General features: G+C 36.9%; 1 protein-coding gene across 11 annotated transcripts in view; it reads right to left on the reverse strand.

Moving 5' to 3' along the window:
* Positions 1–16148, reverse strand: part of PTPN4 (protein tyrosine phosphatase non-receptor type 4) — a 207697-nt gene that overhangs the window by 145475 nt on the left and 46074 nt on the right. The window lies entirely within an intron of this gene.

Here is a 16148-nt window from a genome sequence, read left to right on the forward strand (position 1 = left end):
CAGGATATAACCTAATCATATCAGGAACAATCAATCAGTGGTAAAACTCCCAGTGCCAACTCAAAAGGTAAGAATTATCTGATACAAAAAAAAAAAAAAAAAAAGAATTATCTGATACACATCATTATCTCTGCAGGACCTAAATCTCTCTGAGCGTTGACACAGATCAACTGGACTAGTGAACTGATGCTTGCCAGCCCCCATTACTTTGACCTGGACTCAGTCACCCTCAGAAGACTTCTGCTCCCATTCCATGCTGTAGTCCCCATTGTGCAAGATCCTTCATGAATATGTGCACACCCTTAGTTTAAAACTTCCATTTTGCTGTTCAGGAGACACTACTTTGGGAAAGATAACCAGTGTTGAAAACCCTTTCTTCTCCTACTCTTTGGCTTAGCTGTATCTTTTGGCTCAATAACCACCAAAAGGTGAACACAGTTTTGGGTAACACTGCCACGTACCTAAAAGCTGACAAGTGTGTTAGAACTCAAAAAGCTTTCTTGGATCATGAAAAGATCTTACGTATATAGCCATGCTCTCAGGGAAGCAAAGGACAAACAGGGAACCTGACTCCTTGGTAACTGTGAAGCTGCTATCCATTCCCGGACCATCAATCTCTAGAATTCCTTTAAATGAAAGAAAAATGAACTTTTAGCTGATTTATTTTTTTTAGCTCATTTATTATTTCCAGTTTCTTTTATTAGATCTGTAATTCTGATAAACAGAAGATAAAAAGATAAATAGTAGAGGGATAGATAGATCCACAGTAACTAAAAATTATGACATAAGAATTTAGGGTGGGGTGTGTTAAAATGTAAAATGGACTAAACATTAAATCCTTATCTCGTATAATAGGAAGTCAATATAAATAATGTCCAAAATAGACTGAGGAAAGAGTGGTAAAAAATAATTATGGGGCAGCCCAGGTAGCTCAGCAGTTTAGCACCACCTTCTGCCCAGGGTGTGATCCTGGAGACCTGGGATCAAGTCCTGAGTCGGGCTCCCTGCACAGAGCCTGCTTCTCCCTCTGCCTGTGTGTCTGCCTCTCTTTCTGACTCTCTCTCTCTCTCTCTCTCAACCTCTGTCTCTCATGAATAAATAAATAAAATCTTTTTTAAAAAATAATTATGTTCAAAATAAAAAATATAAACCGGGGCAGAAAAATGGGAATAGATGTCTAAACTATATCCCCAAAGGTATTTGGAAACTAGTACTAAAAATAGGATGGAGGGAGCACCTGGGTCACTCAGTGGTTGAGTATCTGTTTTCAGCTCCGGTCAAGACGCGGGAATCCTGGGATCAAGTCCCGCATCAGGCTCCCTATGGGGAGCCTGCTTCTTCTTCTGCCTATGTCTCTGCCTCTTTCTGTGCATCTCCGCTCATGAATAAATAAAATCTTAAAAAAAAAAAAAAAGCGGGAGTGGATTCCAGCCGCACCAAGCAACACTACACAGCCAGCATCCCAGCCATAGCTAATCAGAAGAACACAGTTACTGCCATCAAGCTGGATGGAGCGTGGTGCACCCTAGTGGATTAGATCATCAAAAGCTAAGCAGAAGGAGTTCCAACTTGTGGCCATGAAGCTTCTACAGGCCTCTGAGGAACTCCTACTACACTGACCTGAAGAACCACTCATTCTTCCCAGGGCAGGTGAAGTTCCAGGGTGGTTGTGGCCATGGTCTGGGAAGGACTGAATGTGGTGAAGACAGGGCGAGTCTTGGGGAGACTAACTCAGCAGATTCTAAGCCAGACAGCAATCATGAGGATTTCTGCATTCAAGTTGGTAGGAACAACATTCACGGGAGCAATTCAGTAAAAAGTACACAGAAAGAAATCAGCCTATGGTTAAACCTAAAGAACTAGTTGATTACAAGTCTTGTGCTGTTGACTGTATCTATGACTAAAGGTGAACAAAGTGTCAGTCCCCTTTGGCATCAGGTGATGTGTACCTGGACACAGCTATCAGTCCAAAGACTTGAAAGTAATAGAAACAATCTTTCTTTTCTAAAACAAGGTATGAGGTAAGTAAGTACTGGCTGGACTATGACCCTGGAAGAGGAGGCTATAGAAAACTGGCCCAAAAATCAGTGAGTGGTGAGAGCCCCATCATGAAAATTCATTTCTTTGGCCTGCTAAATTTGCTGTACATTATCCAAGATCTGCAAACATGCCCACTTTTACCATGCTTTGATCAAGGTCTCTACTGAGCTAGAAGTCTTTTCATGGTTTTTCTTTGAAAATAGTTTCCTTTGAAAACAGAATCCAAAAGAATGTCTTTACTTTATAATCTTAGAATATTGACCGTATGTCAGGTTACCAGAATGATTTTATGTTACCAGGTCAGAATTTGTGTTCCATGGCAACAGATTTGATGTAAAGGCCCAAAACACCACACTTCTTTTAGGAAGAAGGAAAATTTTTTAAATTGATAGTAGGTTCGTGGTCTTCATTAGGGCCTTGAAATTTTTTTAAGTTTGCAGGAGATAAAAATGTCATAGATGGGGTTTTGCTATGTTGTATAGCTTTGTTCTTAATTAGATGTTAGGGACGTCTGGGTGGCTCAGTGGCTGAGCATCTGCCTTCAGCTCAAGGCATGGTCCCAGTCCGGGGATTGAGTCCCACACTGGGCTCCCTACTCAGCGGGGAGCCTGTTTCTCTGTCCATGTCTCTGCCTCTCTCTGTGTCTCTCATGAATAAAGAAAATAATAAATAAATAAACAAATAAACAAATAAATAAATAAATGTTTGACAAGTATTTGTTTACTGTGTTGAGTTCTAATATCCAAAGGCCAACTTAGGAGTTAAGGGAACTTCCTGAATTGCTGGTGAAAAAGTAAGTCTTACACTGTCCTATGAGATAGCACCACCTAATGTGCTTTATATGATAGGATTTGGCTAGTATTTACTCTACACATTTTTCAAAAGATGTGTTCTACTTAAAGATTCATTTTCAGAGTTATCTTAGAAATGCACTGAGTTTTAAAAGAATTTGAAGGGGCGCCTGGGTGGCTCAGTTGGTTAAGTGGCTGCCTTCGGCTCGGGTTATGATCCCAGAGTCCTGGAAATGAACCCCACTCAGGCCCCCTGCTCAGTGGGGAGCCTGATTCTCCCTCTTCCTCTGTGATCTCTCTGGCTCTCATTCTCTCTCAAATCAATAAAATATTTAAAAAACTAAATAAATACAAATAAAAGGAGCGTGAAGATCAAGAGAACACAAGAACAATCAGTACTGCTTTCCACAGGAAATAGGTTTCAGCAAATTCTTATTTGAAGTCTGTTTTGTTTTTTCCTTAATTGTGCTTACTGAGTTTCAGAGTATAGATAGTGAGCTGATGATGTTCTCTACAGAGGTCTACAAAATTTATTTCGCATTTGTAAGGCACAAGGTGATTTCACTAATATCAAACTAATTTAGTCTAATATGAAAATAAAAATCAAAAATAACTAAAAATACTTACCAATAAAGCCTTTGGAAACTGGATGGATAGATAGATAAGAAGGAGCATTTCATTAAGCCTTCATTATATGCTTTGTTTTGTTTGGCTTTGAAAAACTATTTAAAATTGTATGTTACTACTTAGATAAAAATGAGTAACTGAAATGTTAACTACTGAATAATTTAATCAGCTATTACAAAGATGTATCACTAACATGAAGAAATGATCTTTCCAAACAGAAGACTGGCCTTTGCCCTTCACTAATGGGAGGTGATCTCCAGAGCCCTGGAATGTTCTGCTTGACAGGAGTATCTTTATTTGCCTGGGACCTTGGTCACCTGACAGTCTAACAATATGATTTATGAGGGGGCTTTGGGCTGTATCACCTCAGTTCCAATCTCCAAAGGAACTAGAGATTAAGGGTTTTAGGTTTTAGCCTGACCTCTGGGAGAGGTTAGACATTAGGTCAGTTAGGCAGGGAGTTTATGAGCAAGCCCAGTAAAAATGAAAAAAGGCTTGGGGGAAGACTCCCTGGTTGGGAACAGACTTTGTATATTGTCACATATGGTGGTTAGGAGAAGGTGATGTCATCGATGACTGCATGGCAGAAGAGGACTTGAAGTTCTTGGTTTTAACTGCCTAAATTCTCCCCAATGCAGTTCTTCCCTTGGCTGATCTTAATTTGTATCCTTCATCTGTAATAAGCTATAACCATGATTATAACAGCTCTCAATAAGTTCTGTGAATCCTTCTAACAAATTACTGAAACTCTGGGTGGTTTTAGAAATCTTCCAAACCTGCAACTGATGTCAGATGTAAGAGCAGTTGAGTGGACACTGTGCCCCTAAACTCTGCACTTTGGCTGATTCTGGGTAACTAAAGAAAAAGGACAGAAAAGAAGATAAAGGGCAAGAACAGATGTTACATTTCTAAAGCACCTTAATAGAATCCTTATTGGCTGTCTTATATACGTTCATTGCATCCTGATAAACTTAATAGATGATATTATTTCTACCTTATATATAAGGAAATTATATATATAAAGGTCAAGTAAGTGGGACAATGTCTCAGAGCAAGTATTTAATAGGTCCAGGATACAAATCTAGCCTTTTGAATTCCAAGGCTCATGCACTTCTCATTATACAATGCTACATATCTACATCACAATACTTCCTTTATCAATTATTCATGGTGTTTAGTCTTAATTTTGACATCACTATATGCTTATGTAATCTGTGTGGGGTAGTCTAATAGCTAAAAGCCAGGACCAGATCTATGTAATTCTTTGTAGAACTAACAGACTTCTATTCAGGTTATTCTTTTCCTTTTCAAAAAGATTTTATTTATTTATTTGAGAGAGAGACCAAGCGAGAGCAGAGGGAGAAGCAGACACAAAGAAGGAGAAAAAGTGAGACAGAGTCTCAAGGAGACTCCATGCTGAGTGCAGAGCCTGACGCAGGGCTCAATTTTATGACCTTGAAATCACAACCTGAACCAAAACCAAGAGTTGGACACTTAACTGACTGAGCCACCCCGGTGCCCCCCAGGGGACTCTTGGTCCCACAGGGGACTCAGAACAAAGAATTATCCAAAAGGAAGATAGGGATTGGCAATGGTGAATCAGAGAAGTCATGTGACATACCTATATAGTAACAACTACATCTCTATGGTCATCAACACCATTCTAATGAATATTAAAAGCAAAGTTTTAGCACAGAAACAGAACTATGACATATCTTTTCTCAACGAACAGGACACAAGTAGCTGAAAATGGCATGCTATTCAATTTCAGGAAAGATACAGAGCAAAATGGAGATGGATGACCCCAAGCTAACCACTTAGTTTCATCAAATTAATTATGGTCTTAAACTGTGGCCTTGACAGACAGCCCATACAACTCAGTACAATACAAAAAACCAGTAAGATGGTAAAAACATTTAAATGATTATTCCCTCAAATGATATGAAATAAGGTCCTAGGGCAGCCCAGATGGCTCAGCGGTTTAGCGCCGCCTTCAGCCCAGGGCGTGATCCTGGAGACCTGGGATCAAGTCCCACATCAGGCTCCCTGCATGGAGCCTGCTTTTCCCTCTGCCTGTGTCTCTGCCGGCCTCTCTCTCTCTCTCTACTCCCGTCTCTCTATCTCTCATGAATAAATAAATAAAATCTTTTTTTTTTTAAAAAAAAAGAACTGATTAGCCAAAGTTTCTCTAATAGTAAGTGAGCCCAGACCAAATAGGGTTAAGATGCATCTCAAATGTAGCAGATGACTTCCGAGTTGAAATCTTCTAATATAACAAACCTGATGGCCCACATGCCTAGGAATTCATCTTTGGAAAACAAGCACCATTTTTTCCCCTTCATCAAATCAATATACCTCAGACTAACTAGATTTTATAGGGTGCATACATTCACCATTATCATTTACCATTATTAACTGAGATCTGAGTTCTTCTATTTGGTTCAAATGAATTTTTTTTTTTTTAGTTCAAATGAATATTGAACAAAGAACCCAGCCAGCAATATACTAAATATCTTTTTTTTTTTTAATTTTTATTTATTTATGATAGTCACACAGAGAGAGAGAGAGAGGCAGAGACATAGGTAGAGGGGGAAGCAGACTCCATGCACCGGGAGCCTGACGTGGGATTCGATCCCGGGTCTCCAGGATCGCGCCCTGGGCCAAAGGCAGGCGCCAAACCGCTGCGCCACCCAGGGATCCCAATATACTAAATATTTCAAATCAAAATCCACTATTATATAATGAGTTATATTTTCTCATTTTAAAATCATCAGAATTTTCAGTTCTTGTCATAATGAAGTAGCTAAGGTTGCAATAGTCTCCTGCTATAATAAACCTCTATAAAAGCTGGACCAAATATACAAAAAAAACAAAAAGGCCTATTTGCAGGCCTTAGACAATAACAAACACGGCACTAATGATCCTTGATAGAAGAGAATCAGATAAATCAAATCCCATTTTCACAGTGGCTTTCTCTAAGCAGTGTGGCAGTCTTGCTGGAAGAGAAAACTACAATTAATGTTTGGGACTGCTAAGGTAGCTGGATTTAGGGGGCAGATTATTAGAGAGGAAAGAGACAGAAAAAGTTACAAAAATTGATATAAAAATTCCCTGCTGGGGGAAACCTGGGAGACACAGTCAGTTAAGCATCAGACTCTTGGTTTCAGTTCAGGTCGTAATGTGAGATGGAGCCCTGTGTTGGAATCTGTGTTGAGCACGGAGTCTACTTAGAGTTTCTCTGTCTCTCTCTCTCTCATATAAATAAATCTTTAAAAAAAAATCCCCTCTGGTTCTCATCTGCCTGCTGGCGGCACATACAAAGGTTAGACTCCTAGGAGCCTAGGAGAGATTAGTTACTGGGGGGTTGTTAACTAAACAAATATTTCAGACCTTGCACAATTTTGAATAAATGAAACACAAACTAACCAGAGGAGAGAGATCTTAATGAATACCACAGGCATTTGTGAGACCCTAGATAATCCAAGCCCTAGGAGTAAAAACAACATTGAAATAGAGGTACCTTAAGAAAGCCTAAAACTAAGCCTCACAGGATCAAAGTGACCCAATGGCAATTCAACCACCTGCCAGAATAAAATGAAATTTTATTTAGAGGAAGATAACAATCCACAGCTTCTACAACATGGGTCAGTAAACCTTTCCTGAAAAGAGCCAGAAGGTAATTTTACGTTTTGAAAGTGATATCTCCAGCGCATATTCTCTTAAAACAACAAAAATCTTTTATAAAGTAAAAAAATCATTCTTAGCTCAAGGACCAAACAACAGCCACCAGGCTGTATCTGGCCCATAGGCCAGTCTGCTGTCCACTACTCCACATTACACTCACAATATCCATCATACAATGCAAAATTAGTACATATGTGAGGCAGGAAAAGTGTTTGATAATCAAGAAACAAAGCAGTCAACAAAAACAGACCTAGGAGTGATCTACATATTGGTCTTATGTAAGAGCTTCAAAATAACTATGACAACATATTAAGACAACAGAGTCAGAATACAGAAAATAAATTAGAATGATCTATTTCAACAAGGAATTAGAATCTATGAAAGCCATCACACAGATATTCTATTAACTACAAAATATGTGAAATAGAGTAACTCCTTAAGTAAGTTTAATAGCAGAATAAGCACAGGGGGAAAAAAAACAGAATTAGTACATGCAAAGACAGATTAAGAGCTATTCAAAGGACAGGAAAAAATTATAAGCAAAATAGAACATATGTTAGATGTAGGATGTAGTCAAACAATCTAATATATATGTAACTAGAATACAGAAGGAGAGAAGAGAAAATGGGTCAGAAGCAATATTTGAATCTTAAAGGATGAGAACTTTTCAAATGTTTTAAGAGATTAACCTACAGATTCAAAGAGGTCAATGAATACCAAGCAGGATAAACACACACATACAAAACGATATATACTTATAAACAGGTGACTAAAAATCAAGAGAGAAATCTTAAAAACAAGAGAGGAAAGGACCTCTCTTGTGTCCTTCAGGAAAGCAAAGAGTGAAAGATGACTTCTTAAGAGAAACTATGAAAGCTGGGACCCCTGGGTGGCTCAGCAGTTGAGTGTCTGCCTTTGACTCAGGAAGCGATTCCAGTTCAGGGATCAAATCCCACATCGGGCTTCCTGCATGGAACCTGCTTCTCCCTCTGCCTGTGTCTCTGCCTCTCTGTGTCTCTCATGAATAAATAAAATCTTAAAAAAAAAAAAAAGAAAGAAAGAAAGAAAGAAACTATGAAAGCTAATGAAGTGGCATCTTTAAACTACTGAAGGAAAAACCTATCAATACAGAATTCTATACTCTGCAAAAATATCCCACATAACGAGGAATAACAAACGACAAAAAGTTGAAAGAATCTGTCGTCAATAGGACCTTATTTAAAAAATAATAAAAGAGGTTCTTTAGGATGAAGGGAAAGGATTCTAAATAGAGGCATGGATATGTAGGAAATGAATAGCTGCAGAGAGAACAGATATAAAGGTAAATATAACACACTACTGATTGTTTAAAGCAATAACAACATCTTAAAAGGTTTATAACATATGAGGGGGATGTTACAATATGTAATAATAACAAAAAAGAGGCAACTAAATGGATTTAAACTGTTTTAAGGTTTTTATATTTGGGAGGGAACATGCTGAAAGTATTAAAGGTAGACTTTAAAAGTAAAGACACATTTTGTAATTTCTAAGGTCATCACTAAATGTCTGATATTAAAAGATTTACCCAGAAAAGCTCATAGAGGAAATACAGTAGAGTTAGAAATATTTAAAGGGGGCACAAGAGAATCTTTTTTTTCTTTTTTTGGTGAGGGAAATATTCAATGACATAATCTTTTGGTGGTTCCATAGATGTATACATATACAATCACTGAGTTTTATACCGAAGATTTATGCATTGTACAGGATATATCATACATATTATAATAAACCAAAAAAAAATCTACATGTAATTTCCAAGGCATAGAAAAACTGAGCTACAGTACCTTTCTATTTTTGTTTTAAGATTCATTCATTCATTCATTCATTCATTCATTATAGACATAAAGAGAGAAGCAGAGACACAGGAGGAGGGAGAAGCAGGCTCCATGGGAGCCCGACACGGGACTTGATCCTGGGACTTCAGGATTGCACCCTGGACCAAAGGCAGGCGCTAAACCACTGAGCCATCCAGGGATCCTCTGCAGTACCTTTCTAAACAGAATCCAACATATCTCCCCAAAAACTTAACGGCTTATAGCCATTATTTTTTCACAATTATTTTTTCTCATAATATATACTGGATTCTCACTAATTCAGTCATTAAATGGGCATGATGAAACTCACAATTTTATTTACTATACAACTGCCAAGATAATAAATACCTAATTCTCAAAAATGTAAACTTAACAATTGTTTCCTCTTTACTTTTTAAGAATAAATTGGCATTTTTACAATTTCTATGTACATGTATCTTTAATCTATTTTGCCAGGAAACACATTAGGTTTTGGAAACAGTACATAGAACAAAAATATAATATATAAAACAATTAGCATATTGCTATTTTATGGAATAATATTTTTCTAAGAAAATATCTGGAACTACAGAATAAGTTAAATCTATTAAATCACAAGCAATAAAAGAAGATTCAACCTTTTTGAATGTATAATGTGAGTCAGACAAAGAAGCATTTCAAAAATATTCTCATTTTATTTTATTTTATTTTTTTTAATATTCTCATTTTATTCTGAGTATCCTATACAAGGCAAATGTTATTCTGTCTTAACAAATGAAGAGTCTAAAATACAAAATGGTAGAGAAACTTGTGTATAATCACAAAGCTAGTAAGTCTTCAAACTAAAGACAAATAACTATTCGGGAAATCTCTCAATAGAAGTAAATGTTATTATCAGTAATAAACTTATACATGACATAGAACTATATATACATCACAAAATATAACAGAATGAAAGAAAAAGCACAAGAAATAAGATAACCTTAACTGTACATAACTAGAAATCTGATTGATAAAGAGTTTTCCAGTGCTTAATAGAATATAGTTTAGGGAAAAAACATTTTAAGTTTCAAAGATCTATGACATACTGCAATGTCTGAATTTTCAAACACTATGGTAATTGGCAAATTATCATATCTTTTTGCACTAAAGGTGACCAGCAGCACTTTAACATGTGATTTTACTTGAAAAATCTTGGTAAATAGCAAATTCTCCTTCAGGATAAACACTGTTGAAAATCAATCTGAGACATGTCAAGGTTAAATGAGGCAGACTGGAAACAAATGTTTGCTTAAAACACTCTAAAGTAATAGTGAAAAAAATAAATAAACAAAGTAACAGTGATGGTAGTAATGAAATTGAGTCTATACAAGTAACAGTCTCTTCCATGACCCTCCTTCCAGTACAAATCACTGTAAGAACCAAAAATTTAAAGATGACCCAGTAAGATTCTGGACTCCGGGACAGTTGCTGATTCATCTTTACTGAGCTGAAAGCAGGGAAATCTACATAAGTGCAAGTCTACCTATTGAAGAGTTGAGAGCTCTCTAGTCCTTTTCTCTCACTCAGTTCTAAGAAGACCCAGCAAGGCTCTACAAACTTCAGGTAGATGACAAGAGGATTTCTCTCCAGGGAAAGGAAATACTGAACTGTAATAAAGTATTATTACATAACTCTTTTGTTTATTGAAAAGATAACAGGGTATCTATGTATGGGGGCGGGGGCGGGAGAAAGTATAAGAGATCTAAAGTCATCCTTCAAACCCAATACAAAATATGAAAAGCAAAAAGAGGCAGACAAAACAGGAAATAATATAAGCATGTTTCTTAGAACCACAGTAATAAATATGAAAGATAAACTGAATGTGTTGAATATTTTTTTTTCTAAGGCAGAAACTTGCTAGTTTTTGTTATAACATTTTTAAACTATTTGGTTTTTTAAATTGTATACATGAGGGGCTCAACTGGTTGAATGCCAGACTCGCGGTTTCAGCTGAGGTCATGATTTCATGGGTTATGGATGGAGCCCCACGCTGGGCTCTGTGCTCAGCACAAAGTCTGCCTGAAAGATTCTCTTCCTCTGTCCCTCCCCCCAATCACTCTTTCTCCCTCTAAAATAAATAAATTTTTAAAAAATCTTGGGATGCCTGGGTGGTACAGTGGGTTAAGCCCCCAACTCTTGGTTTCAGTTAGGGTCGTGATCTCAGGGTCATGAGATCAAACCATGAGTCAGGCTCAACATGGAGTCTGCTTGGGATTCTCTCTCCCTCTCACTCTGTCCCTCCTACTTGTGCTCTGATTCTCTCTAAAATAAAAAATTAAAGCTTTTTAAAACTCTTAAGTTGTACACATAAAGTAAGTTTCAGGGTCTCTGGGTGGCTCAGTCTGTTGGGTGTCTGACTCTTGATTTCACCTCAGGTCATGATCTCAGGGTCATGAGACCCAGTGCTGGGCATGGAGCTGGCTTAAGATTCTCTCTCAGGGAGCCTGGGTGGCTCAGTCAGTTGAGCATCAGACTCCTGGTTTGAACTCAGGTCCTGATCTTGGGGTTTTAAGATCAGGCCCGTGTTGGGCTCCACCCTGAGCATGGAGCCTGCGTGGGATTCTCTCTCCGTCTTCCTCTGCCCCCCAACCCCTCACTTGTGCTCTCTAAATCAAAACAAAACAAAACAAATACAAAAACAAGTATGTTTCATTTTGCTAAATCCCCCATCCTTATACGCCTTTAGTTTTCCATCTCAATCCATATCCACCTGCTAACCTCACCTTCGTAATTTGGTTTATACTACCAATTTGGTGAACATATTATTTAACAGACAAAAAAAAAGCATAAGGTTTAGCCAACTAAATATTCACCAGCCCAAATTATCACGTAACTAAAATATGTATTAGTTAAATTTCACTTTATTTCAAGAGAAGAAAAGTCGATGATTTATAGCATCTTTTGTTAACAACTGAGGTACTGGTATCACCAAAAAATTATCAGTTATTTTTAAGTACAAAAAGATATATAACAAAGAAACGCACTCGAGAGAAGAACTTTAGCACTTTTAAGATAATTTTATTTCCAGGATGCCTGGGTGGCTCACCAGTTGAGCGTCTGCCTTTGGCTCAGGGCATGATCTCAGAATCCAGGATCAAGTCCCACCATCAGGTTCCCTGAGAGGAGCCTGCTTCTCCCTTTGCCTATGTCTCTGCCTCTGTCTCTCATGAATAAATGAATAAATCTTAAAAAAAAAAAAAAAAAAAGATAATTTCATTTCCAAAAAGTGAACTGAGGGAGGAGCATCTGGCTAGCTCAGTTGGTAGACTGTATGACTCTTGATCTCAGGGTCATGAGTTCAAGCCCCACATTGGGCATGGAACCTACTTAACATAAAAATTTTTTAGAAATAAAAAAATAAATGGAGATCCCTGGGTGGTGCAGTGGTTTGGCGCCTGGCTTTGGCCCAGGGCGTGATCCTGGAGACCCGGGACTGAATCCCACATCGAGCTCCCGGTGCATGGAGCCTGCTTCTCCCTCTGCCTGTGTCTCTGCCTCTCTCTCTCTCTCTCCCTGTGACTATCATAAATAAATAAATTAAAAAAAATTTTTTTTAAAAGTAAACGGAGGGAAAATTAATGTGGACAAAAATAAAAGCCAAATAAATTAAATGAAATAAAGGAACTCCCTGAATGCATAATGTGTGAATAAATTCCCCTTCCACTGATCCTGAGTGTGACTTTATAACAGCACTGACAAACAGAATATGGTGGTAGTGACATTATGTGACTTCCAAAGCTGGATCACAAAGGCAATATGGCTACAACCTGGCTCCCACTCTCTCTGTGGATGCTCACCTTTGTAATACAGCCACTGTGCTATGAAAAAGCCCAGGGCACACAGATAGATCAAATATAGGTGTTTAAGCCTCAGCTAAGGTCTCAGGTAATAGTCATATGAGTGAATAAACCTTCAAATGATTATAGCCTCCAGACTTTGAGTCTTCTAACTGAGGTCTCATACATGGAAAAGATATAAGCCATACCTAGGTGAATCCATGACTTACACAGATATAGGATATTGAGATAATTTATTAAAGGTATATGATGCTGATGACTGATAGAAAACTGGAATAGGATGGTTCTCACCAAAACTTCCTTGTCACAGAGGCTACTGCTAAATAGCCATACTAAGATAAAGCCAAAAATTAGGAAAAAATCCTCAAAGGTAGGTGAAATCAATCCATGTAGTATGGATACTACATATTTTAAAGTATTTAATGGAAATGTGTTTTTAGTGATTGACATTGAATTTAAGGACGTGAGAGACTAAACACACTCCATAGGCTGACTACAGTAAAATAAATGGTTGTGCCAAAGCCACAGTGAAAATGGAACTTCAAACTGAAGCAATGTTAATAGGCTTATCTCAATCCTATGTCTACAATAGAGAAAGAAAAAAAAGGAACTAATGAGGTTATATCAACTCCTTCATTATATCATTTTCTGATGAAATGAATACCAGATGGAAAAAAAGCAGACTTTGGCAACAATGAATATTTCATCTTTGGTACAGAAATCTTTTAGGGAAGGAAGTGATTCCGCTAAGATATTAGAAACCATTGCTTGGTAATATCCAGGGAAACTGAGTAGTTGTCCTTCTCAGTGAATAGAGAGATATTGGTTACTAGCAGCTGCCCACAGTGGGTATTTCTGAGACTTACTGGTACTTAGTGGACACAAAGAACAAATATCAGAGGCTCAAACTCCCCTCTTAACTTGCAGGCAAGATTACATAACGCTGTACAGATTGTAAAGGGCATAATTAGAGAGCCATTCATACAGATTAAAATATGCAGTATCTACACAAAAGTACAAAGAAACTTGGACACTCTGAAAGACTTGGGTCCAAACACCCAGAGGAATAAATATGCTACATATCCAATAGTCAATCTCTGATATAGTTCCTCTTAAGTTTGTTGATGAACTGAAGTAATGGTAGATAAAGTTTCTAGTATTATAATATTTATCATTCTAGTATTAATGCCCTCAATTGTACTCAAATTGATATTTAAATATATATAATACATAATAAAAACATATAAATATATTAAATATGTCTCTCTAAAAGAGCAATTAGTACACTGATTACTATATTGAAAAATACAACATTCCATTACTAATTAAAGTGCCCAAAAGAAAATATTTTGCTAGATGGGAAACACAGCAAATCCTTCTGCAATATTTTGAAATAAATGCAAAACTATAAGATTAAATGAAAAGTAAATATTAAATATTAATATTAAGATTTATTATCTAGCCCCCCAATAAAAGAATTTTATTAAGTCAATAACTGGAAAAGGGCTTATTTTCTTGTATCAATTCCTAATATGAGTTTCCATTAGCTAAAAATTTATATGAAGAATTCCCTTTATTCAGTATTATCCCTTGCTGGCAACCTATACTATCTACCTATTGAACAGATGACAGAATACAAAAAAATTAAAGCTTGACATTTTGGAAAAGCACATTAGTTGGGTATGTTAGATAATACATTTGAAGGTACTATTCTGTAATCCCTTTTCCAATGTGAAATGGCCTCGAGTTTGGGTAAAAAGAAAGATAAATTAGTAATCGTGTTATATGATAACATAGAAAATTTTAAGCTTAAGAAACTGGGAAAGAAGGAAGATCAATATTTTATTTTCCTCAGCTTTGTTGACATATAATTGACATATGACATGTGTAAGTTTAAGATATGTGACAAGGTGATATGATACACATACACACTGTGAAATAATTACCATGATAAAGTTATTAGTACATTCATCACCTCCCACATTACCTTTCTCTGTGCGTGGTGAAATATTCAAGATTTATTCTCTTAGCAACTCTCAAATATATAGTACAATACAGTTGACTACAATCTTCCTACTATATATTAGACTCCCAAAACTTATTCGTAACTGGATATTTGTACCGTTTGACCAACATTTCCATTTCCCCCACACATTCCAATCCCTTGTCAGCTTTTTCAGCTCCCATACAGGAGTAAAATACTACAGCATTTATTTTTCTACCTAAATCATTTCACGGAGCATAATGCTCATATCCATCCAGGCTGGCATAAATGGCAGAATTTCAGCAGATTAGTATTTTGCATCCCTTAATGATATTCTAATAGAAATACCCAGGTAACACAGCAGGAAACAGATGGAATATAGAAATGAGGAATGAGGAATCCAGTTTGAACACGGACTATATACCAGCTACTATTATTTTCATGTTTGATTTTTGAGGGTGATAATGGTTCTGTGGTAATTTATGAGATTCCTAGGCTGCTGAAGTATTTACCAGTGAACTGTATTATTAACTTTCAGAAGGTTCAGGAAAAAACACAAAGAAAAAGATAAAGCAAATGTGCAAAATGTTAACAACAGATCAGTCTAGCTAAAAGGTATGTAGATATTCATTTTTTTAAAAAGATTCTATTTGCTTATTTGAGGGAGAAAGAGCACAAGACAGGGGAGCAACAGAGGGAGAGGGAGAAGCAGACTCCTCTGCTGAGTGGGAAAGGCTGATGTGGGGCTCAAGCCCAGGACCCTGGGATCATAATCTAAGAAGGCAGATGTATGAGCCACCCAGGTGTCCCTGTGGATATTCATTATACTATTCTTCCATCTCTTCTGCAGATTTGAAATTTTTTAAGTTATAAAACAGAACACATCCTTATGTATGTCAAGACAGACACAACAATGTTCACATAATGTTACTGACAAGAGCCCAAAGTGGAAAAAAATCCAAATATACAGCAACAGTATACTGGACAATGGTAAGAAATAAATGAATAAGTAAATTATACCATACTCATACATTAGAGCACTATACAGCAATAAAAATGAACCAATAGCATACCACATAGGTGAAACTCACAATAACATTAAGCAAATAAAAACAGATACAAATCAGATGAATAAATATTTCAGACAACTCTCAGATTAAATCAGGACAGTCTTCTATCTTTGTTCAGCAATTATTATTCACAGGCAATACAAGAAAGATTACAAACAAAATGTCTAAATTATTTAAGAGAACAAATTGCTTTCAAGCACCTCAAGCACATTTATAAAAATCACCCACATACTACTGACCTGCTCCACTAATCATAATGCACTGCTGGTTTGTCAACT

This window comes from Canis aureus, chromosome 20 (genome assembly GCF_053574225.1).
Source record: "Canis aureus isolate CA01 chromosome 20, VMU_Caureus_v.1.0, whole genome shotgun sequence".
Classification (NCBI taxonomy): domain Eukaryota; kingdom Metazoa; phylum Chordata; class Mammalia; order Carnivora; family Canidae; genus Canis; species Canis aureus.